Source organism: Callithrix jacchus, chromosome 12 (genome assembly GCF_049354715.1).
Source record: "Callithrix jacchus isolate 240 chromosome 12, calJac240_pri, whole genome shotgun sequence".
NCBI classification, from domain to species: Eukaryota; Metazoa; Chordata; class Mammalia; order Primates; family Cebidae; genus Callithrix; species Callithrix jacchus.
The window spans coordinates 107,731,921-107,755,513 of record NC_133513.1 but is presented as its reverse complement, the minus strand read 5'-3'; the positions used below and the strand labels follow the sequence as shown (position 1 = coordinate 107,755,513).

Sequence of the window (23,593 nt, the reverse complement as noted above, 5' to 3'; positions counted from 1 at the left end):
CTTCCGTTTTTTTCCACTCATACCCTATAAAACCAGCGTCATAGGTTTTGGCAGTTATGTTTAGGTTTTCTAAGATACAACTTGAGAAGATTTAGAATGCTTCATTTTATTACCCTGAAATGAATCAAGGCTAGATCATAGTTTTTACATGTGATAGAGTAGTTATCATTGTGTTTTATTGTATTTTCTTTTCAAATGGCTTTGAATCATTCATTGCATTTTATCCTCAAACTATGTTGATGGTGACAAGAATTTTTAGGCCCCAATATTGGGTGGCTTAATGAGAACAGTTTTGGACTGCCATTGTTGCAGGAAGTGCCTTGACAGGCATGGACTATGAAAGTGAAATCTACACTGTGAACTTTGAAATTGATGCTGACGCTGTTTAAGGAGCCATGGTACAGGTAACAGGAGTAGTAGGTCTGCTACTAGCAGCACCGACCCTAACTGTGAAACTGATCTTCTTGAGAAAGGTCCCTTTTAAAGTGAGGAGTTCAATCTGTAGTTTGGAGCTGTTAAGCAGTTATCTGTCAGGTAACAATCTAGGTTCTGCATATGGCTTAATAAATAAAGGGATTTGACTTTTTCATCTTGTAATGGTCAAGAAGTCAAGCGGTTCCTAAGCAGCAGGGTAGTGGGAGGCTGATAGGTTTGCTCATCATAGGTCCATAGATTTGGCTGAGAAGCAAACAAGTCCGAGGGGCAATTAGAAACTTTATTACTTGGGGCACAGCAGGAATATGAGCTTTGCTCTGGATTGCATGTGTCCCCCACAAGTTCATGTGTTGCAAACTTAATCCCCAATGCAACAGTATTGGGAGGTGGAGCCCAGCAAGAGATTATTATGTCATGAGGGCTCTGTTCTCATGAACGGATTAACATCATTGTTGCAGAAGTGGGTTATTATCAAAGTGGGCTTATTATAAAAGAGAGTTCAGGCCAGGTGCAGTGGCTCACGCATGTAATCCCAGCACTTTGGGAGGCTGAGTTGGGTGGATCACTGAGGCCAGGAGTTTGAGACCAGCCTGGCCAACATGGTGAAACCCTGTCTCACTAAAAATGCAAAAATTAGCTTGGTGTGGTGGTGTGCACCTGTGGTTTCCCAGCTACTCAGGAGGCTGAGACAGGAGAATTGGTTGACCTGGGAGGCGGAGGTTGCAGTGAGCCAAGATCATGCCACTGCACTCCAGCCTGGGTGACAGAGTGAGACTCTGTTTCTAAAAACAAAACAAACAAAACAAACAACAAAGAGGGAGTTGGAGTTCAGCCCTTTCCCTCACACTCTCATACTCTCTTGCCCTCCCACCTTCTGTCATGAGATGATACAGCAAGAAGACCCTCACCACATGCTGTTACCTTGATATTAAACTTCCCAGCCTCCAGAACTATGAGAAATAAACTTCTTTTAATTAAATTACTCAGTCTGTGGTATTCTGTTTTAGCAACACGAAACAGACTAAGACAGGCTTCATGTTTCCATTAGTTCCTGTGCACTCAAGTACCATAGGGGTAAGTGTGGATCAACCTCAGGTAGATGCCACATACACAAGTTTGTGTCACAACTGAGAAACACTAAGCATAGGAATCTTCCAATCTTATAAGGGGGCTGCTTGCAAACCTGCCCATCCTCCTCTCTGGAGAGAGACATTATCTTTAGTATTCTGGATGTAAGCAAATCTTTCCTGAGGAGAGGGAAACTTTTCTATCCTGGAATGTCTCTGGGTGTCTCTATCTCCACTATTCTGGTCAGGAAACACATCAGCCCTCTGACCTGGAAAGAGACACTATGCTACACACACCCTTGTAAAGGTAGTTTCAGAGTGAGTTGAAATGCCATGAAGAATTGCCTGCCAAACGTGATATCTGGTAAAGAATGTCTTGGGGGGACACTGGATCGCTAGTCTTAACATTGTCTCCCTCAAGAGGAGGTTTCTTAGGGTGACTTGAACTAATTTTTGCATAAGCTAAATTGCAGGCACGTATTGGAAGGCAAACTCCAACACTTTATTTATTACTCTTTATATTTGTGCTCTGTGATTCCCATATCCTCTGGAGTCTGGGCCATCACCAAGGCATGGCTTGGAGTGGTCTTGGGAAATTGCAATCTTGCTAACCCTCCATGATCTGGCAACTGGTCTAGTAATTTTTTTAAATAGTTTAAAATTTTTTGAAACAATTAAAAAATTATAATAGAGATGCAAATACAGTTCAAAACACCTGAACTATTTGAGGGTAAGCTACTGACATTGTGTCCATCACTCCTATGTACTTTAGTGTGTGTTTCCTGCAAACAAGAGCATTCTTTGACATAACCACAATGCAACTATATTCGTTTCCTGGGGCAGTCATAACAAATTACCACAAACATGATGGCTTAAAACCACAGAAATTCATTTTCTCATAGTCTGGAGCCAGAAATCTGAAATCAAGGTGTCAGCAGGTCTGTGCTTCCCCTAAGCCCCAAGGCACTGGGGAGGATCTTTTCTTGCCTCTTCCAGCTTTTGGTAGCTTCAGGTGCTCCTGGGCTTGTGGCTTCATCGCTCTAATTTCTGCGCCGCTCTTCACATGGCATTCTCTTGTGTCTTCTCTGTGTATCTCTTATAAGGACACTTGTTGGATTTATGGCTCATCTAGATAATCCAGAATGATCTCATCTCAAGATTCTTAAGTTAATTACATCTGCAAAGATGCTTTTTTCAAATGCCCTCACCTTCACAGGATTCAGGGATTAAAATGTAGATATATCTTTCCAGGGCCGCAACCCACTACAATAACCAGAATCTCTATATTGAAACTAATATCAAGGTTGAAATTGTTATCTGATCTGGGAGACCCCACTTCAGATTTCACCAGTTATTTCAATACCTTTATAGTAAAAGGATCCAGTTCAGAATCCCATGGTATATTTAGTTGTCATGCCTCTTTAGCTTCCTTCAATCTGGAACGGTTTCTTGGTCTTTCCTTGACTTTCATGACTTGACATTTTTGAAGATTACAAGCCAGTTATTTTGTGAAATGGCCTATAATTTAGGTTCCTAGTTTTTTTCTCATGATTAGATTCAGATGTGCATTCCTGGAAGGCCTATCAGAGAGTGACATTTTCCTCCTGTGCATCCCAACAAGTGGCACATATTTTAAATTTGTTTGCTTTGGTCTCTTGGTTAAAGTGGAGATTGTGAGACTTCTCCACTGATAAATTACTCTTTTCCCATGTATGTAAGTATCCTGTTCATTGTCAAACTTTCAATTTAATTATATCACTATGGACTTAAAGTTGTTTCTTTTTTAAATCAAGAGGTTATAAACTATTACTATTATTTTTTCTTCTTTGTCTTTTTGTTGTTGAGATGGACTCTCTCTGTGTCAGCCAGGCTGGCGTGCAATGGCACGATCTCAGCTCACTGCAACCTCTGCCTCCCAGGTTCAAGTGATTCACCTGCCTCAGCCTCCCAAGTAGCTGGAATTACAGGTATGTGTCACCCCATCTGGCTAATTTTTTTGTATTTTTAGTAGAGATGGGATTTCACCATATTGTCCAGGCTGGTCCCAAACTCCTGACCTCAAGTGATCTGCCTTCCTCAGCCTCTCAAAGTGCTGGGATTCCAGGCGTGAGCCACTATGCACTTCCTCTTTTTTGTCTTCATATTATTATTGGATACTCAAATTTTAGCCAGTGGGAGTCCCTCCAGGCTGGATTCTATTCTTTTTTTTTTTTTTTTTTAACATGTCACCATCCTTTGAGCATGTTCTTGCTTTGTGCAGAAGACATTCCAGTCTTACTTCATACTCTTCATCAATCAGTATAGCTCTATATCTGTGACCATCTCTTGGCCCAGAAAAAGCAAAGCAACCAAATGTACTGTTTGATTTTTTTGCCCACTGGAAGGATATTATTTCTCTGCTGTTTTTTAAAAACACTCCTTGGAGCTGAAATGTTGCAGTAGTCCTCTTCTGGTTGGTGCCAGTATGTCATGAAGTAGAATCTATAAACCAGGCCTTAGGTTTTTTTCCCCTTAGCTGGTAAGAAGAGACCATAGGTACAGACTGAAGGAGAGGCAGCAAAGGCCTCAGGAATAAGTGTTATAAGATTTTGAGTCACTTGCTCATGCAACTTGTACATTCTGAACCTCCTTGAGCCTAATTTCTTATATGTTATTTCCACTGAATGAAGTATGGCTGTTATCCATACTGAACATTATGCTTTGGTGGGTCAGATACCAGTGTTCATGATGGCAGCTCGGGTTGCATGATTACTTAATGTCCCATAGTTAGACCCAGTAGTAATACAGGAGCTTTTCCTTAAAATAGGGATCTTTATCATAGAAGAAGACGTGTGTGGGTCAAGATGGTGAGGGGGCGACCTGTGTTAATTCTAGCCAAATAATTATAAGCTTGCTTGGCTCAGAGTACACTGAAGTTTATACACTGAACTAAACCATATTATTGGTGCAGTTAATTAGAAATCAAGTGGCAACAGGAGGCCTAAGGTAAAGACCATCCGAGAGCGCAGTAACACCGGGGAACACCAGGGTGGTTGTAGAGAAGGCAATACTGCTTTGGTCCCACGAATGCCTTCTTAACATGGAGACTGCATGAGGGTCTCCTAAAGAGGGCTTATGCAACGATCTTTGAGAAGGGAGGCAACCTCTGCTCACAAGATCTGGCAGGGTCTTTGCAGATGGGAGCAGGCAAGGAGGAGAAAAGCCTTGCAGGGGGCAGAGATCATAGAACGCCTCAGGCTCTGCCTAGGTTCTCAGAATATAGAGTAATTTCAGTTGCTCTGTGTCCTCAATAATCAGGAGATAAAAGCCTCTTCATGCACTGGGTGTCGTCAGATTGGGTGACTCCTCATCTGCTATACTTCTGATGCAGCTGCCACTCTGATAGCAATTGGTAATAAACTCAGTACTAGTTTAGCATGTCTTAGAAGGGTCTCAAGTTCTGTTAAATGCTCAGAGCACTAGTTTAGCATGTCTTAGAAGGATCTTAAGTTCCCCACCATCTTACCTACCCCTTCACCCTCCCCTTCCATGCACATAAGATCAATGAGATTATGCACATAATAAAAGTGTTTGGAGCCCAGAGCTCGGGGCCAAGGCAGTTCCCACACTTGCATTGGTCCCCTAGACCCATGCTGTAAATTCTGCTCTTGTGTCTCTGTCTTTATTTCCTTTTCTCAATTCCTTGTCACCGTCGGGACTAAGGGCATCCATGTACGGGGTTGGGCTGATACCCAACAGGCTTGACTTTGCTTCAGAGACCTGTGGACCCTTCTACTGGGGTTTGCCAGAGACTCCATATAACATCCCTATATGCCACAAACACTGAGCATCACTGGATCTGTTGAGTCATAAAGCCCAATGGACAAGACAGCCTGCATTATTACATTCTGGATCTACTACATAACTGTCAGGCCTCCAAGTCCCAGCCTGGCCATTATAGCCTTGGAGACCTGAATGTATACCTCCTGATGGTCTCCAGGAGCCAGAAAGTCTGAAGTAACCAGATGGCCACAAAGAGAAGTGAAACAACTGGTTCCTGCCTCAACTAATTGCTCTCCCCGCCCTGCCACTCTGCCACATTCAACCATTGTTCCTCCTCAACCTTGTGAAATTTCCCCCTAGGTTTCTCAAGACCCCCACCCCTGTAACTGTGTAATTTACTGCACCCTCCCCTCGACTTACAACTGATAACCCCCACCCTTATGACCATGCCTGTTTGTAGTAGATAACCCCTACCCTTGTGACCATGCATCCTGTGACGCCCTCCCCCTCCCTAAAATTGATAACTACCTTTAACTGACCATTTGCCCCAACCTATATAACCAGTCCCCATTCCTACATCTCTTGTCTAACTCCTTTCTTGTACTTGGCCCACTTGCACCCAAGCACGAAATAAAACAGTCATGTTGCCCACACAAAGCCTGCCTGGTGGTCTCTTTACACAAGCGACGCGCCTAACAATAACCTTCTTTTGCTCTACTCTTCACTTAGAATCAACAGCCTTATAGGCAACTGGGAAAATTGGTTGGACTAGTATATTATCTCCAAAAATTCAAGAAGGGCCCCAAATCATCATGTCTTCTTTTTAGACATGGTAATACAAGGTGTAGTAATTTGTATTTCATTTTGGAGGAGATACCCTGATATGTTCCAAACCACTGAATCCCTAGAAATTCAGCGTAGGCCTTGGAATACTCATGGAGGTTTTCTTCAACCCTCTGTCTCTAATGTGCCTTATAAGACATCTAAGGTGCTTGCTACTTTCTGCTTATTGAGTCAAATCAGAGTAATGCCTTCATTATGCTTATTAGGTCAAATTAGCATACTATAGCAGATCATTGTGACGTTCTGTAGAGTGTCAAGATGATTTAAATTTCTGCAGATGAGATTAAAGCTGACAGCAGTAGGCCAGGTGCGGTTGTTCACGCCTGTAATCCCAGCACTCTGGGAGGCCAAGGCAGGTGGATCACTTGAGGTCAGGAGTTTGAGACCAGTCTGGCCAATATAGTCAAACCCTGTCTCTACTAAAAATACAAAAATTAGCCAGGCATGGTGGCTCATGCCTGTAGACTCAGCTACTTGGGAGGCTGAGGCAGGAGAATTGCTTGAACCTGGGAGGCAGAGGTTGCAGTGAGTCGAGATCATGTAACTCTACTCTAGCCTGTCTCAAAAAAAAAAAAAAATGCTGACAGCAGGAAAATTGGCATAGCCCCAAGATAAAATTATAAGGTGCCCCAAAGAAACGAAATTTCTTCTAGTGGTCCTCGCAAGTTGGTAATAGAAAATAAAAAGCACTTGCCAGAGCAATAGCTACATGCCAGGTGCTGGGACTCTGTTGATTTGCTTCAATAAAGAAAACATAGTAGAACAGCAACTGGGGTTGGAGTTACCACTTGATTAAGTGTATGATTATCGACAGTCATTTTCCAAGACCTATTTACCTTCTATACAGGCCAGACAGGTGAAGTAAATGGGAATATATAGTAATTACCAGACCTGTCTCTTTCACATCTTTGATTTTTGCATGAATCTCTGTAGATAACTCCAGGGATACAGTTTTGCTTTCGGTTTATGATTTTTACAGGAAGTAAAAGTTTCTAGGGCTTCCACATCAAACTTTCTATCCTAACAGTTTTTACTTCCCCAGGCAAGGAAGGATTGAAGCGATTCTGTCTGTTGCCAAGCATATCTATTCTAATTATACAGTCAGAAACCAGGAAAATCACAATAGAATGGGCACGTAGATGAACTTGGCCCAAAATACTATTTATCACATGAACACTATAAGCCACCACTTTGACTGGTGGAACACAGTATTATTATGTATCTTCAGGAAATGGCATCAATTTAGGGTTAGTGTCTAATTTCTCAAAAGACTTGGGTGTTCTTTCTCTAGTATATGGTAACCTTAGAAAAATGTCCACAGGCCCCTTTGGGAATGACTTGGAGGAAAGATGTGTGATATATTCCTTTGGCATATTTGTACAGTCTCTCCTCAAGAGGACCTAGCCTCCTTATCACTCAAGAGACCCTGGATTCAGAAGATGCCTAACATTTAGAAACTTGGTAAGAGGCCAAGACTCTAATGTAATTTGATTCAGGTTTTTAGTCACCAGACCTAGAGTTCTTAGTATTGTATCGATCAAGTGATACTTCAGTGGGCTGACCATTTATTTCATTCCTAGATGTATCATGATTCATAGTCTGCTAGATTAAGAGATTTTGATTATATTCCAGTACTTTCTGCTATCATTACGGTAATTTCCTCTACCTTGTTTCTGTTAGTTAAGTGCTGCCACTTGGCCTGTATCTCTTCTGAGTCCCATCACTTCCACTGTCTCATTGGCAGCCTCTCCTACTGTCATCTCGCTATCACAGAGCTTTTCAAGGATGCTTGTGCTCGCTTCATTAATGCATTTCTCATGGCATAAGGAACAGAGTGCCTTCTTAGCCTTCCAGAAGGATATAATGGGGGATGGATACGGATGTTGCAAATGATAAATGAGCTTTACATTCTGTTCCTCTGATCTATGGGTACAGTTCTCCATGTCTATGCCAAGAATGTTCTAACAGGTCAGCTCTGTAGAATGTTGAGTCCGTAGTTCAATCAGTCAACCAAGCAGGCTGCTAGAGCCACTTCCAGCTGTGCTAGTTTATACACTTCAAACCTAGAATCTCTTGTAAGTAAATGTATTTCTAGGAGTACATTTGATATGATCTAATTTTATGTCTTTCCTTTTTGAGTAAAACTTGTCAAATTCATTTCTAACATACTTTCCAGGTTTTCTCTACATACTTACCAATCTCTCTACATATTAGAAAAATCTGGATATTCAGCATATTATCTATGTCTTCCTGGGTTAAACTTAACATTCATCTTCTTAGAGGATACTGATATTTGACTCTAGTTATCAGTCTAGAGTCATTCAGGGGAGGTCAGGGAGGGTCTTGAGCAGGATAGACATCTCTTTGCAAGGCAACGTCCATAAGCTATAGAGAATCTTTAAGCAAACCTTGTTTTCTCTGACACACAGGAGGGTAGACTGCTTCTTCTTGCAAGAGAGGCTTGGAGAGACTTGGGAGTTTAAAATTTTCAAATTTGTTCAGTTATACCTAGAGGCCCCTAATCCAAATCTCTGGTTTACTCCCCCTCAGTGTCTTAAGTATAACATAAGATGCTATGTCTTATGACAAGTCTGTGAATTCAACTGATGTTATCATTTTGCAACCCAGGTGACTAAATTTTGGATCTGTTTTTCTGTAAGTTTGACTCTATAGCTATAAAAAAAAATAGTAGATTATCTTAGGGCTACCATGGATCCTCTCTAGTTCTTTCTCATTTGAGATGAATCTTTTTTGTTTTTTTTGGGGGGAGGGGAACGGAGCCTCATTCTGTCACCCGGGCTGGAGTGTAGTGGCCTGATCTTGGCTCACCGCAACCTCTGCCTCCCAGGTTCAAGCAATTCTCTTGCCTCAGCTTCCTGAGTAGTTGGAATTATAGGCACCTGCCATCACACCTAGATAATTTTTGTATTTTTAGTAGAAACAGAGTTTCGCCATGTTGGCCAGTCTGGTCTCAAACTGTTGACCTCAAGTAATCTATCTGCCTTGGCCTCCCAAAGTGCTGGGATTACAGGTGTAAGCCACCATGCCTGGCCTGAGGTGAACCTTTAAAACCCTGGTTTTAAGCTGGGTACAATGGTGTACACCTGTAATCCCAGCTACTCAGGAGGCTGAGGTGGAAGGATTGCTCGAGCCCAGGAGTTTGATGCCAGCCTGGACAACATTGCAAGACTCCATTTAAAAAAAGCCCCACTAACCCCGATTTTGTGTTTTTTTTTTCTATATTCATTTTAATGTAGTCAGAAGCAGCTAATCCACCCCACAATCTTACAGTCTTTATTATTACCATAGCTGTCAAGTGCCATAGCCACTTGGTCTTTCAAGCCACTTGTTTCAGTAGACACTTCACACAAACAATGACAGGTGATACTTTAGTTCATCATATGCCCTGCATGTACACAGACCACTAGACTCTGATTTCCAGTTAACAAAGAGTTCAGCACTGCTTTCAAAGTTGAAGATATAACCAAACAATCCTAAATCCCGTTTCTGAGAGTTTATTTCCTGGGAATACTCTTGTCACCAAGTACCATGTTGGTTAGGGTGTACTCAGGAAACAGGAACTACACTAGTCATTTCAGCAGAGAGAATTTAATATAAGAAATGTGTTATGGGCTGGATGTAATGGCTCATGCCTGTAATCTCAGCACTTTGGGAGGCCAAGGCAGGCAAATCACTTGAGCTCAGGAGTTCAAGACCAGCCTGGCCAACATGGCAAAATATATTTTTATTTTACAAAAAAAAAAAAAAAAAAAAAAATACCTTGTGGGAGATTGGTCAGGATGGTTGGAAAGATTGTAAAATTATAGAATATAGTCACAAACCTTCTTGGAAGGCTAAGAGGTTTACATAGTTTCAGTAGAAGTTTCGGCTGAAAGCAGCCTAATTCCCTTTACCTTTAGTTGATAAAGAAAAGCAAATAACTAGGGAATTTGGGGAAGTTTATCTGAATAGCTTGTTTACTCATGTGATCCTAAAACTAACCTTTAATCTTTCATGGGCCAAATGGCTGTCTTGCGGGGACGGCGACCAGATATATCACTCACAAATGGTATTTGCTTTAGGCCTTGGAACCTGGCCTTTAATCATTATCCACAAGTGTGTTGTCTCAGAGCCTCTGTTATTAAATCTATACTGAATAAATACCTGGAGTGCCAGCTGTTTGGAGCCGATGGCTGCTATCTTTCTCAGCAGTGTCTGTGAGTGACCGTGGACCCCTGGCCCACTCTTTTACTGGAGATTTGTGTTTGAGTGAATTTGTTAATCCGTCACTGGGTCAGAGTCTGTGGGTTGGACCCTGACAATAGCTGGATGTGGTGGCTCACACCTGTGGTTCCAGCTACTCAGGTGGCTGAGGTGGGAGGATCACCTGAGCCCAGGAGGCAAAGGTTACAGTGCCACTGCACTCCAGCCTGCATGACAGAGTAAGACCCTGTCTCAAAAAAAAAAAAAAGAAAAAGAAAAAAAAGAGTTCCATTGGACTTTTGCTTCAAAAAAGCAACAGGCAGACATCGAGGTCCAGAGATCATAAACTTCCAGGGGAACAAAAGGAAGAAGAGAAGTTTGTGATTTTTAGAAACTAGAGGCTTGGAGAAGGGTCCTGCAGAGCTGGGGCTTAGATCCCTGTGGAAGAGGGCCTGCCATGCTGGTACTGGTACCTCAGAGCGGGCACCTGAAGGCTAATTTTGGAAGTGACAAAAAAAGCCAACACTGCACAGAGGAAAGTGCTGTTGCTCAGGAGACAATGATGGGAACATTTCAGAGCAGGAGAGGCAGTCCTGGCTCTGCATGCTATTCTCCCTCTAGCACCCACTATGGGCAGAACCAGAGAACTACCCAGAAAAAAAGGAATAGTTTACAGAATCCCAGACTCAGATCACAAAGCAGAATTTAGAAGGGTGGGTTTAGAGCTGATGCAATACAATTGTTGAATGTTTTAACAAATAACTACAGAGACTCAATTACAATAAAGGATGTGATGAAATAGATATGTGGATTTTCTTCTGTCTCTGCCACCCCTGAGATAGCAAGACCAACTCCTTCTCTTCCTCAGCCTACTCAATGTAAAGACAATAAGGACCTTTATGATGACCCACATCCACTTAATACATTGTTAATACATAGTAAATATATTTTCTTTTCCATATGACGATCTTGGTTTGAAAAAAATGTTTTTAATAGAGACAGCATTTTGGTATGTTGCCCAGGCTGGTCTTGAACTCCCGTTGTCAAGTGATCCTCCTGCCTTGGCTTCCCAAAGTGCTGGGATTACAGACATGAACCACTGGGCCTGGCATACTTTTCTAAATAATATTTTCTTTTCTCTGCCTTACTTTATTATAATAATACCATATATAATGCATACCATAGAAAATGTGTTAATTGACTATTATTGGTAAGGCTTTCAGTCAACAGTAGGCTATTAGTAGTTAGTTTTGGGAGAGTCAAAAGTTTTATGGATTTCCCTTTCCCTCCCCTCCCTTCCCCTCCCCTTCCCTCCCCTCCCCTCCCCTCCCCTTCCCTCCCTTTCCCTTCCTTTCCTTTATTCTTTTTTCTTTTTTTGTGATGGAGTCTTGCTCTTGTTGCCCAGACTGGAGTGCTACCTAGGGAAACATTGACTGTGAAACTGGTGGGCAGCTTTGGAATTTGATTACCATGTATCCAATCTATACTGCTATGTGATTTTCTCCAGCAACCTTTGGTAACCTGGTTGTGGGTAATAGAAAGGTAGTCATTAGAAATCAATCAAAACTAAGGTTTTTCCATTCAGGTGTGAAGAAAGGACTATGAGTTAAAGGAGTTGAGGAATCTCTTCAGAAAGTGGCTCAAGGAATGGACTTTAAAATCTGATATGAAGTGGAAATGAAGACAGGAGGGAGTGATATGGAGAAAGTAGATGTGACAATTTCTTGGAGGTTCCAACAAGGTCTGGTGACCTATCTCTTGGGAATAGTTGATGAGAGAATTGGAAGAATAGGAAGTTACAGTGAGAGAGTTGAGATGATTGGATTTGTTGTTTATGAAGTTAAACAGTTTTGGTGATGACAAATTTAGGGTGTTGATGTGGGTGATGGGTGCTGAAATGGAGTGGATGGGAAAAGCATCAAAGGTGAGAAGGTCAAGGACCTGAAAGTTCATGGTTTGGGATGGGTCACCCATGAGTACATGGAAGTCCTAGAGTGATGGCAGGACTTGGAGTGAGGAGAACAACTGTCCCATGGCCCAGAAGTCTACAAATAACAGCAACAAGGTGGGGTAGAGGTTGGTATTGCCAAATGGCTTAAAGCTAAAAGGAGTAGGAATTTTGACATGAGAGTAGAAAATCAAGGTCTGGGAGTAGCACTGGGGAGAGAGGAGTTTCCCAAACTCAAAGATCATGTAGTTCAAAGATCTCACTCTATGGATAAAGAGATGGGTCAGAGAGCAGTAGCCAGCCTCCAAGATATCCCCCAGTGATCCCCTCTTTATGATATTCTATACCCTTGTGTAGTACCCTCCTGCAGTGTACCAGGGTCAGTTTATGTGAAAAGTAGAATACAGCGGAAGTATGTTATGTCTGAGATTAGGTTTAAAGGCTACTGTTCACTCCTGTCCAGTTGCCCTCTTGCTCTTAGGTCATCACTCTGGGGGAAGCCAGCTGCCATATCATGAACAACCTTGGAGAGACCCACATGGCAAGGAACTGAAGCGTCTTGCCAGCAACTATATGAGTGAGCTTAGAAGCAGATCCCCCTACCCCAGTCAAGCCTTCAGATGACAGCAGTTCCAGCTGACGTCTTTATCATAACCTCTTGAGAATCCCTGAGCCCTCTGGGACCTGTTACGCTACTCCTGAATTTCTAACCCACAGAAACTGTGAGATAATATGTTTGTCGTTTTTAGCCTGTATGCTTGGGGTAATTTGTTAAGCAGCAATAGATAAATAATACAGAAAAATTTTGAAGCTTATCCAGTCACAAAGCTGGTTAGTGGCCAAAATGAAGTGAGAACACAGGGCTCCTGACTCTCAAGGCTCTGTAAGATCTCACATATCTGAGGATATCTAGGCCTCCTTTTGTAGTGCATGCCCATAAACTCAGGAGGTGGTCATAACTGAAAATAATATGAAAATATTGAATTGATCATAGTTTTGCTTTTTTGTAGGCAAAATAAAATGAAAATTGGGACATGCTTCCTCATGGAATAGGGAGTAATATTTAGTAAGGTAAGTAATTTCCTCATCCCTATCATATTGTATAGGGATACAATACATATACATAAGTATTTCTAAAGCAGGCTTACATCTTTTTGCCACAATTTCTAGAAGAATTGAGAGGATTAATTCAGGATTGTACAACAGCCAAGTGGTAAAACCAGAAAGTAATTTCTTTTTATTTTCTTTTGAGATGGAGTCTCACTCTTGTCGCCCAGGCTGGAGTGCAGTGGCGTGATCTCAGCTCACTGCAACCTCCTCCTCCCAGGTTCAAGCGATTCTCCTGCCTCAGGCTCCCAAGTAGTTGGGACTACAGGTGCGTGCCACCATGCCTGGCCAATTTTTTTATATTTTTAGTAGAGACAGATTTTCACCATTTTGGCCAGGCTGATCTTGAACTCCTGACCTCAGATGATCCACCTGCCTTGGCCTCCCAAAGTGCTGGGATTACAGGTGTGAGCTAATGTGCCCAGCCCAGAAGTGTAATTTCTAATTGCCTTCTTTTGACTGCTTGACAAGAATGACATAGTGGAGCTGGTATTAGTTAATCTCATTTAAACTCTTCCATGTAAGTCTGACCTTCCTGTGTGGTGAATTCATGACAGGGTCTAGTGTCTGCATTCTGCCTATTCCCTTAAATGCAATATTCACAGGAGGGCAGATTGCCAAAAGGCACTTTGTATCTTCTGTTTGTATGCCATAGACTCTACCATTTGTATACATGTGACTATTAGGCCAGAGAACATTTGTGTGACCCTTTGATTTATAATCTGGGTCTCGTTTTTTAAAAATGTGATTATACAATATTTTTATTTTTTTCTTCCTTAAAAACATAACTAGAAAAGTGAGAGGTTAGGTTTAAATTTCGCTAGAACATAGAATTTTTAAAAAATTAATCTCAAGTGCATTCAAGGTTCCAGTCTCATTAAATCTCACAAAAATTCAGATATATGTCCAATTATTCCTCATTACAGTCAGGAAGTTAATTTGCTGTCATATATTCTCAGCATTAGGGAGATTCTTGAATGTTTTTCTGTATTTTTTTTCTCACTATACTTGAAAAAATAGATGTAAGCTATTCCCTGGTTTTACTTAAACTCCTGAGAGTCATAGAAAGACAATTTTCACTTCCTTGACATTCTGGCACTTTCCTGGCTATGATCCAGCTAATTAACTGTGGGTCAACCTTGCTTTAGATAAAGTACTACTTTATATTAAAAAGGTTAGTGATTAGTGTGTCGTTTTAATTTTATTTTACAAAATTTCAGCATTTAAAAACACCAGCACCAAGAAATTCCCCACAAAACACAAATATGTATCCTCAACTACTGAATGTACTCATTTTTCAGAAACCTCAGAAAAGTTGTGTCTAATTTTTCAGAAACCTAAGTAGCCTCCCAAGTAGCTGGGATTACAGGTGTGTGCCACCATGCCTGGCTAATTTTTGTATTTTTAGTAGAGATGGGATTTCACCATGTTGAGCAGGCTGGTCTTGAATTACAGACCTCAGGTGATCTTCCTGCCTTGGCCTCCCAAAGTGCTGGGATTACAAGCACGAGCCATTGCACCCATCTGGGGATTACATTTCAACATGAAATTTGGGTAGGAACACAGATCCAAATTATATCAGATCTCCACATGGAGACATTGAGAAAGTAGCTGAATATAGAATCTGGATTCAAGGGAGAGGTCCAAGCTGGAAATACAAATCTGAAAATCATTAACATATGGACAGTATTTATAGTTATGGGATTGGATTAGTTTACCCAAGCAGTGTCCATGGATGGAGGGAAGAAGAGGATCAAGGCCTGAGAGGGAGAAGAGGAGAATCCCACAGAAAGACAGAAGAAGGAGCAGCCAGTACGAGGTAGGGAGAACCACAGAGCAGTGGTGTCCAGGAAGCCAAGGGAAAACGTTGTCTGGAAGGATGAATTCTCTGTTCTTTATTCTACGTCTTTATTCTTGATATCTATTAAGTGAAAGCTATCTGATGTATCTTGCTAAATGGACCTACTAATAATTAAGAAGGAAATAAAGCTTATAAGAATATTAACTTTGTGACCAATTCAAAACCTGTCTCCATTATTTACTCTGTGTCCTTGGGCAAGATTCTTTTTTGTGTGTGACAGGTTCTGGCTCTGTCACCCAGGCTAGAGTACAATGGTGTGATCTTGGCTCACTGCAACCTCTCCCTCCAAGGCTCAAGCCATCCTCTCACCTCAGCTTCCCAAGTAGTTGGGACAACAGGCACGTGCCATCACATCCAGCTAATTTTTGTCTTCTTTGTAGAGATGCGGTCTCACTTTGTTGCCCAGGCTCGTCTTGAGCTCCTGAACTCAAGCAATTTGTCAGTCTTGGCCTCCCGAAATGTTGAGATTACAGGTATGAGCCACTGTGCCCAGCCAAAATTCTTCACCTCTATTTGCTTCTGATTCCTCATTTCTACAGTGGGGATTATAGAATTGTCAAGAGGATTAAGTAAGTTAAGAGTGGTAAATGATTATTGAGACAGTGCCAGGCACATGATAAGTGCCTAATAAATATTATAATATTATTAATTACGTGATTACATAAGGCAGACTGCAATGAAAGGTCAATTTTATGATCTCTCAAATTTTCTGATGGTAGCAGCTGGAGTGTAAGGATTCCTTTTAGATTTCACTTCTCTGATTGGGTTTCTTAATGTGTTTATTCCTATATTTCTCTTTTCATGGTTTTTCCTTTTTATATATTGAAATAAGAATAATTTTAAAAATCTGCACAACTCCTTGTATTTAAAGTTTTTAAACCAGCCAGCAGCAGGGGCCTTTAAAAGCAGACAATAAGCCTGGGCAATAAAGCAAGACCCTGTCTCTACCAAAAAAAAAAAAAAAAAAATGTTTTTTAAAGTAGCCCTGTGCAGTGGCACAGACCTGTAGTTCTGGGTACTCGAGAGGCTTATGTGGCAAGAGCGGTTTAGCCCAGGAGTTCGAGGCTGCAGTGAGCTATGATCACACCACTACTCTACAGCCTGGGAGACAGAGTGACACCCCATCTGTAAAATAAATAAATGAATAAATAAAATTAAAGCACATCATGATTTGCCAGAGGTTTCTTTTTTTAAAAAAAGGATAAATAATGTCATAGAACAGTGGTTCTTGAGCTTTTTGGGATTACTAATTCCTTTGAGAATCAGATAAAAGTTCTTCCCTGAAAAAGGCATATATAAATACACACACACAATGTTAATTACAATTTGAGGGTGTTTGTGTGTCCCTGAAGCCAACCCTTGAGTCTTTGAAGGCAGCCATGAAGTCAGTCTTTGAATTGACTGCAAAGTCCACATTCTTTTTTATTTTATTTTATTATTATTACTTTTTGAGATAGAGTCTTGCTCTGTCGCCCAGGCTGGAGTGCAGTGGCGTAATCTTGGCTCACTGCAACATCTGCCTCCTGGGTTCAAGCCATTCTTCTGCTTCGGCCTCCCAAGTAGCTGGGATTACAGGTGCCCACCACCACATGCAGCTAATTTTTGTAATTTTAGTAGAGATGGGGTTCACCATATTGGGCAGGCTGATCTCGTGATCCTGACCTCAGGTGATCCACCTGCCTCAGCCTCCCGAAGTTCTAGGATTACAGGTGTGAGCCACCGTGCCCAGCCCAAGTCCACATTGTTACAAGCTTTATTTTATTCTTCTTTGGTAAGTCCATTTAGCAAGATCTCAACACCATGAATTTTAAATCATTCACATACTTCTAGTGTAAATGAAAAGGAATTTCCCTTAGAGAAACCTCAATTCTGAACCTATTAAGTTGGGGAGAAAAATAAAATGATTCATGGGAAATGTGACCCGTGAAGCCAGGGCCCTGCACTCAGAAGAGTCCACACTTAGATTAATGCTGTTCTGTTACCATGTTGAAATTTTTAGTAATTTTTGAACAAGAGGCTTTATATTTTCATATTCCATAGGGTCTTGAAAATTATATAGCCAGAGAAACACATAGGCACGCAATTAAATTCACTAGGGTTTTTCTCTTTGATATTTACACAAGAACACAAAGTAAACAGGAAATAAAATATTTTCCAATGTCTTTCAAAGATAATGTTTTTATATAAGTTGTGTGTTCTCACTAATTTTTTCTTCTTGAAGTAATGTATTAATTAATCACAGTCTGCTTCTATAATTTTGACATTCACTTTAAAAGTCCAAAGGAAAGATGTGATTAAGTATTAAAATTATCATGAACAACATTAAAAGACAGACATATAGGAACCTCTATATTTCAGGCCAAACAAACCACCTAAGCAAAAGAAAGATTTTGATGTCTGGAGAAAGTATTTGCAAGTATACATCTAACAAAGATCTAATATCCAGAATATGCAAGAAACTTGAGGCCAGGCCAGTGGGTCATGCCTGTAATCCCTGCAATTTGGAAGACCAAAGCAGGCGGATCACCTGAGGTCAGGAGTTCAAGACTAGCCTGGCCAACATGGCAAATCCCCATCTCTACCAAAATACAAAAATTTAGCCAGGTGTGGTGGCATGCGCCTGTAAGCCTAGCTACTCGGGAAGCTGAGGCATGAGAATCACTCGAACTCAGGAGGTGGAGGTTGCAGTAAGGTGAGATCACACCACTGCACTCCAGCCAGGGGGATGGAGTGAGACTCTGTCTCCAAAAAAAAGAATCTTAAACAAACATACAAGCAAAAAACAAACAACCCTTTTAAAAAGTGGACATAGGGCATGAACAGACTCTATTCAAAAGAAGATATACATGCGACCAACAAGCATATAAAAAAATGCTCAATGTCATAATCATTGGAGAAATGTAAATCAATACTACAATGAGATATCATCTCATACCAGTCAGAATGGCTATTGTTATAAAGTAAAAAAATAACAGAGGCTGATGAGGTTGTGGAGAAAAGGGAACACTTATACACTTCCGGTGGGAGTGTAAATTAGTTCACAAGTTTACCTATGGAACAATCCTGTACAAGTACCCCAAGTCTAAAGTAAAAGTTATAAAATATTTTTTAAAAAGATTTTGACAGCAATGGGAAGCACATGCTAAGGCAGTAAGGAGCAAGATGGGAGCACAGACATGAATGGTCGTACATGCCTATCAGGATGCTTGGACCCTCTCCTGAGACATAGAGGCCATCGAAAGGTTTTAAGCAGCAGAGTATGATCAACATCATTATCTGCATTTTTTTTTTTTAGATGTATTCTCACTCTGTTGCCCGGGTTGGAATGCAGTAGTGTGATCTTGGCTCACTGCAGCCTCCACTTCCCAGGTTTAAGTGATTCTTCTGCCTCAGCCTCCTGAGTAGCTGGGACTACCAACACGCCCATCATACCTGGCTAATTTTTGTATTTTTAGTAGAGATGGGGTTTTACCATATTAGTAGGCTGGTCTAGAACTCCTGACTTCATGATCTGCCCATCTCAGCCTCCCAAAATGCTGGGATTATAGGTGTGAGCCACCACACCTGGTCATTATCTGCATTTTTAAGGGCTGCTATATTTAGCAAATAAAACTACAGAATGCCCAGTTAAATTTGAATTTCAGATAAACAATATTTTTTTTAGTATTGGTGTATCCTATGCAATATTTGGTACATACTTATACTGAAAAGTTTTGGTTGTTTTCAGTTTCATGTGAGCCTCCTGTATTTTATCTGGCAACCTTACTAGGCTTCTTTCTTTCTTTTCTTTTTTTCTCTTTTGTTTTTTTGAGACAGAGTCCCACTCTATTGCCCAGGCTAGAGTGTGGTGGTGCAATCTCATCTCACTGCAACCTCCATCTCACGGGTTCCAGGATTCTTTTGCTTCAGGCTCCAAGTAGCTGGGATTACAGGCACATGCCACCACGCCGGGCTAATTTTTGTATTTTTAGTAGAGATGGAGTTTCACCATGTTGGTGAGGCTGGTCTTGAGCTCCTGACCTCAGGTGATCTGCCTGCCTGAGCCTCCCAAAGTGCTGGGATTGCAGGCATGAGCCACTACGCCCAGCCTAGGTTTCTTAATGTAATGCTTGATGCATAGTAAGAGGTAAATACATTTCAGTCACTTTGCTTTTCTTGCCACCTGTAGGTGGCAGTCTTATCAAATAATTTTAAAGGAGTTCCGACAATAATATTAACTCTACGAGTTTAATACTTTTTAATCCCTCTATTAATATGGCTCTTAAAATTATATAAATGAAGTTTACAAAAAATAAAAATAAATTTGAGGGTGCTCAAAACTAAATATAATTCAGTCCTCATCTTTTATACAACTTACCATCAAATATTCAAATCTGGATGTCTAATGCTGGTGAAGTGTAGTCCTTTTATACTTCTAAGGATATTTTGAGGTATTTTGTGGCTTTTCGTGATATTATAAATGGGGTCTTTTCTCCTCATGTTTTCTAACAGACTTCTGCCATGTACATAGCTATTGATTTTTGTATGTTTATTTTTGCTTCAGACCATACTCTATTAGTTCAAGTAGTATTACCGTAAATACTCTTGGATTTTCCAATAGACAATTAAATGATCTGCAAATAATATACCTTTCTCTCTTTTTCAAATAGCAATCAATCTCTTTAAAAAAAACTAAATGTAATTGTACTAGATGCAGGTGTTAAGAAGAATAAGACATAATTATATTGATGCTCTTAAAAAACTATTTCCAGACAGGTGCAGTGGCCCATGCCTGTAATCCCAGCACTTTGGGAGGCCAAGGCAGGTGGATCACCTGAGGTCAGGAGTTCAAGACCAGCCTGGCCAACACAGTGAAACCCCATCTCTACTAAAAATACAAAAATTATCCGGGCATGGTGAAAGGCACCTGTAATCCCAGCTACTCGGGAAGCTGAGGCAAGAGAATGGCTTGAACCGCGGAGGTGGAGGTTGCAGTGAGCCGAGATCATGCCGCTGCACTCTAGCCTGGGCAACAGAGCAAGACTTCATTTCAAAACTAAAAAACAAAAACAAACCAGAAAACTATTTCCATTAGTATGAGATTTTGTATTCACTCAAAACTATTATTATAATAATTTTAAATTTAATCCAAAAATACAACTGTAACCTTATAATTGTATTTATACATGAATAATATAGAATTATGTGAAATTAGGAACTCCGTTATCTCTTACATCTACACCCATGCCCCCCTACCCATTATACTAAGAATGCTTGTTCTTATCATAGAGATTTGTTTTCTTACAAAGTAAAAGGAGAAATATCCCCATGAGATCCAATAAAGTCTTTAAGTAACTTGTTCCATTATTATATACTATAGTCTAGAGAAGAATAATTCTAATTCCTTTGGAATTTCAATACAAGATACTTGAATTTTTTGAAAAGGAAGTTACATCACTTTCTACCATTATTTATTACCTTTTGAGCTGTGACAGACAGTGTACTCAGCGCTACACAAAACACAGGACACAGTGCCTTCCCTTAGCTGATGTTGAGAAGCCACCTTAGAATTAGAATCTATGAACATGAGTTTCGAAGGTGGCACCTTTAGGTATTTTAGTTCACAGACATTTTAATGTGTGTTGATTTATAAACTGTAAAATAGAATGGAAGTTTAAATATTAATCTGAAAAAAAACTTTGTATGGGGTGGCACTGTTTATGTTAATATTTCTGCTGAAGTTGGCTAAGTAATGGCTTCCTAACATTTAGCTGTATTCCAGCACTTACTCTGCAAGTACAAAATCTATTGATTTTTATGAATATGAAAGTAAATGAGTCTCAACGAAACAATTAGAAAACACAGAAAAGTGTCAATAGAAAAATCATCTGCAATTCGATGTTTAGGCAGCTTACAAAATTCTTTCTTCTCTGTGGTTCAGGAAACCCATCATAAGGCATAAGCTTTGGAATCAGACAAATCTGGGTTCAAATTCTACCCTCTCCACTTATTCAGGGCACCTTGCAGTAAGCCTCTTAACTCAATGAGTTTATTTTAAATTTTGACTTACCTTCCCCTCCAGTTACCATCCCTTCCTCCCTCCCTCCCTCTCTCCCTCCCTCCCTCCCTTCCTTCCTTTCTTCCTCCCACCCTCCCTCCCTTCCCTTCCTTCCTTCCTTCCTCTCTTTCTTTCTTTCTTTTCTTTCTCCCTCCCTTCCTTCCTTATCTCCTTTCTTCCTTCCTTTCCTTCCTTCCTTTCTTTCCCCCCCTCCTTCCCTCCCTTCTTTCTTCTTTCTCTCTTCCTTTCCTTCCCTTTCTCCTGCTGTTGCCCACACTGGAGTACAGTGGCACAATCTCAGTTCTCTGCAACCTCTGCCTCCCAAGTTCAACCAATTCTCCTGCCTCAGCCTCCTGAATAGCTGGGATTACAGGCACCTGCCACCATACCTGGCTCCCTTTTTTGTATTTTTAGTAGAGACGGGCTTTCACCATGTTGTCCCAGCTGGTTTCAAACTCCTGACCTCAAGTGATCAGTCCACCTCTGCCTCCCAAAGTGCTGGGATTATAGGCATGAGCTACCGTGCCTGGCCCATCCATTTCTTTAGAAAAGTGTGTATTGTCCTTTCTTACCCTCATTGCACTCCTCTACCTACTATAATCTTCTGTCCCTATTGTCCAGAAATGACTCTCATGAAGGTCACTAATGGCCTGAGTGTTGCCAAGTTCAGTGCACATTTTCCTTCTTTATCTTACGCTCCCTCTCAGCAGCTGTGTTGCCCTGGCACGCTGCAGAAGTGATACTGGATAGCTAATTGCAGACATTTCTTTCCAAGTTCAGTGAAGGAGTGTTGGTGGCTTGAAATTATTAGCCACAGTGACAGTATTTACACCACAAAAATCAGCAAATGCTATAAATCAGGGCCTTTTTTTTTCCTGATAGCCACATGCTAAACATTTACCTGACACCAAGAGATATAGGGGAACATTTTCTCCTTCATAGGATGCTATTTTTGCTGTTTATTCAATACCCGCCCCCCCCGGTTTTCTTTCCATCTTAGCTCCCCTATCCCACCATTACATGTTAGCATTCTTCTTCCTTTCATGCCCTAGCTCCATAAATGATCACACTAGTTTCTATGTATTCAAATACTACCACTATGTGGATCAATTTTGGATCTGTATCTGCAGCCCAGACCTCTTCTCTAAGATTCAAACTCAAACATGGAACCACTCATTTAAATTTGTACTGGGGGTCTTACAGCAGACCTCTCAAACTCACTGACAAAACTTAGTTCCATAAAACCTTTCACTTTGTATGTGTGTGTGTGTGTGTGTGTGTGTGTGTGTGTGTGTGGTAGAGTCTCACTCTGTCACCCTGGCTGGAGTGCAATCTCAGCTCACTGCAACCTCTCCCTCCCGGGTTCAAGTGATTCTTATGCCTAAGCTCCCAAGTAGCTGGGATTACAGACACCTGCCACCACACCCAGCTAATTTTTGTGTTCTTAGTAGAGACGGGATTTCACCATGTTGGCCAGGCTGGTCTTGAACATCTGACATCAAGTGATCCACCTGTGTCAGCCTCCCAAAGTGTTGTGATGTGTGAGGTGTGAACCACCACAACCGGCCAAACCTTTCCCTTTCTGGTCTTCCCCATCCCAACATTCTCCATTTCAGCAAACGCAACCACAATGTACTCGATCACTGAAGCCAGAAACCTAAGCATCATCCATGGTTCATCCCTGTTCCTCAACTTCATGTCTAATCCATCAGCAAATCCTGTCAATTCTACCTCCAAAATAGCTTGTTCCTCTAATTTTTTTTCTTCAGTTTTATTCCCATCATATTTTGGGCCACCATCATCTTTCAGCTCAATTACTGTAACAGCTCCAAACTGATCTCTGAACTTCGATTCTTCTTCCCCTCAAATCCATTCTCCATGTAGCAGTAAAAAGTGATCATAACATGGAGATCACACCATTTGTCTGCTTAAAAGTCTTCTTTTTAAGTTTCTTAAATAGCTCTTTTATTCATTAAAGCTTTTTAAATTTTATTATGCTTTAAGTTCTGGGATACATGTGCAGATATGAGGTTTGTTAAATAGATATTGTCTTCTTAAAGTCTTTAAATGACCTTTCATTGCATTTAGTTTAAAAAATTTTTTCAGGTTTTTGAACTGGTCTCTGCTTACCTCTCTCCAACTTTTGAAGTGTGATTATTTAAGCTCATGTATGATCTGTTCAAGACTTTGGCTTCCTAGTCTCTGAACATGCCAGGCTTCCCCTGCACCCCACATATAGCTTTTGTATGTACATACCGAGTCTGAAATGATCTTTTCTTTGCTCCTCCTGTGGGTAGTTCCTTGTGTTGTTCCTTTTATTACGAAATCAA

The 23,593-nt window shown here is 40.9% G+C and overlaps 1 protein-coding gene across 2 annotated transcripts in view; it reads left to right on the top strand.

Annotated features, from left to right (window-relative positions):
- LOC103796823 (uncharacterized) overlaps nt 1-20,118 on the top strand; it is a 31,424-nt gene extending 11,306 nt beyond the window's left edge. Inside the window, exons 2-4 of one of the 2 annotated variants that reach the window (XM_078346595.1) lie at nt 13,269-13,329; nt 15,079-15,184; nt 19,978-20,118. The gene's annotated coding sequence lies outside the window, so the exon portion shown is untranslated. The remainder of the gene's footprint in view (nt 1-13,268; nt 13,330-15,078; nt 15,185-19,977) is intronic. The other variant, XM_078346596.1, reaches the window with a different exon arrangement.
- Nucleotides 20,119-23,593: the final 3,475 nt, after the last annotated feature.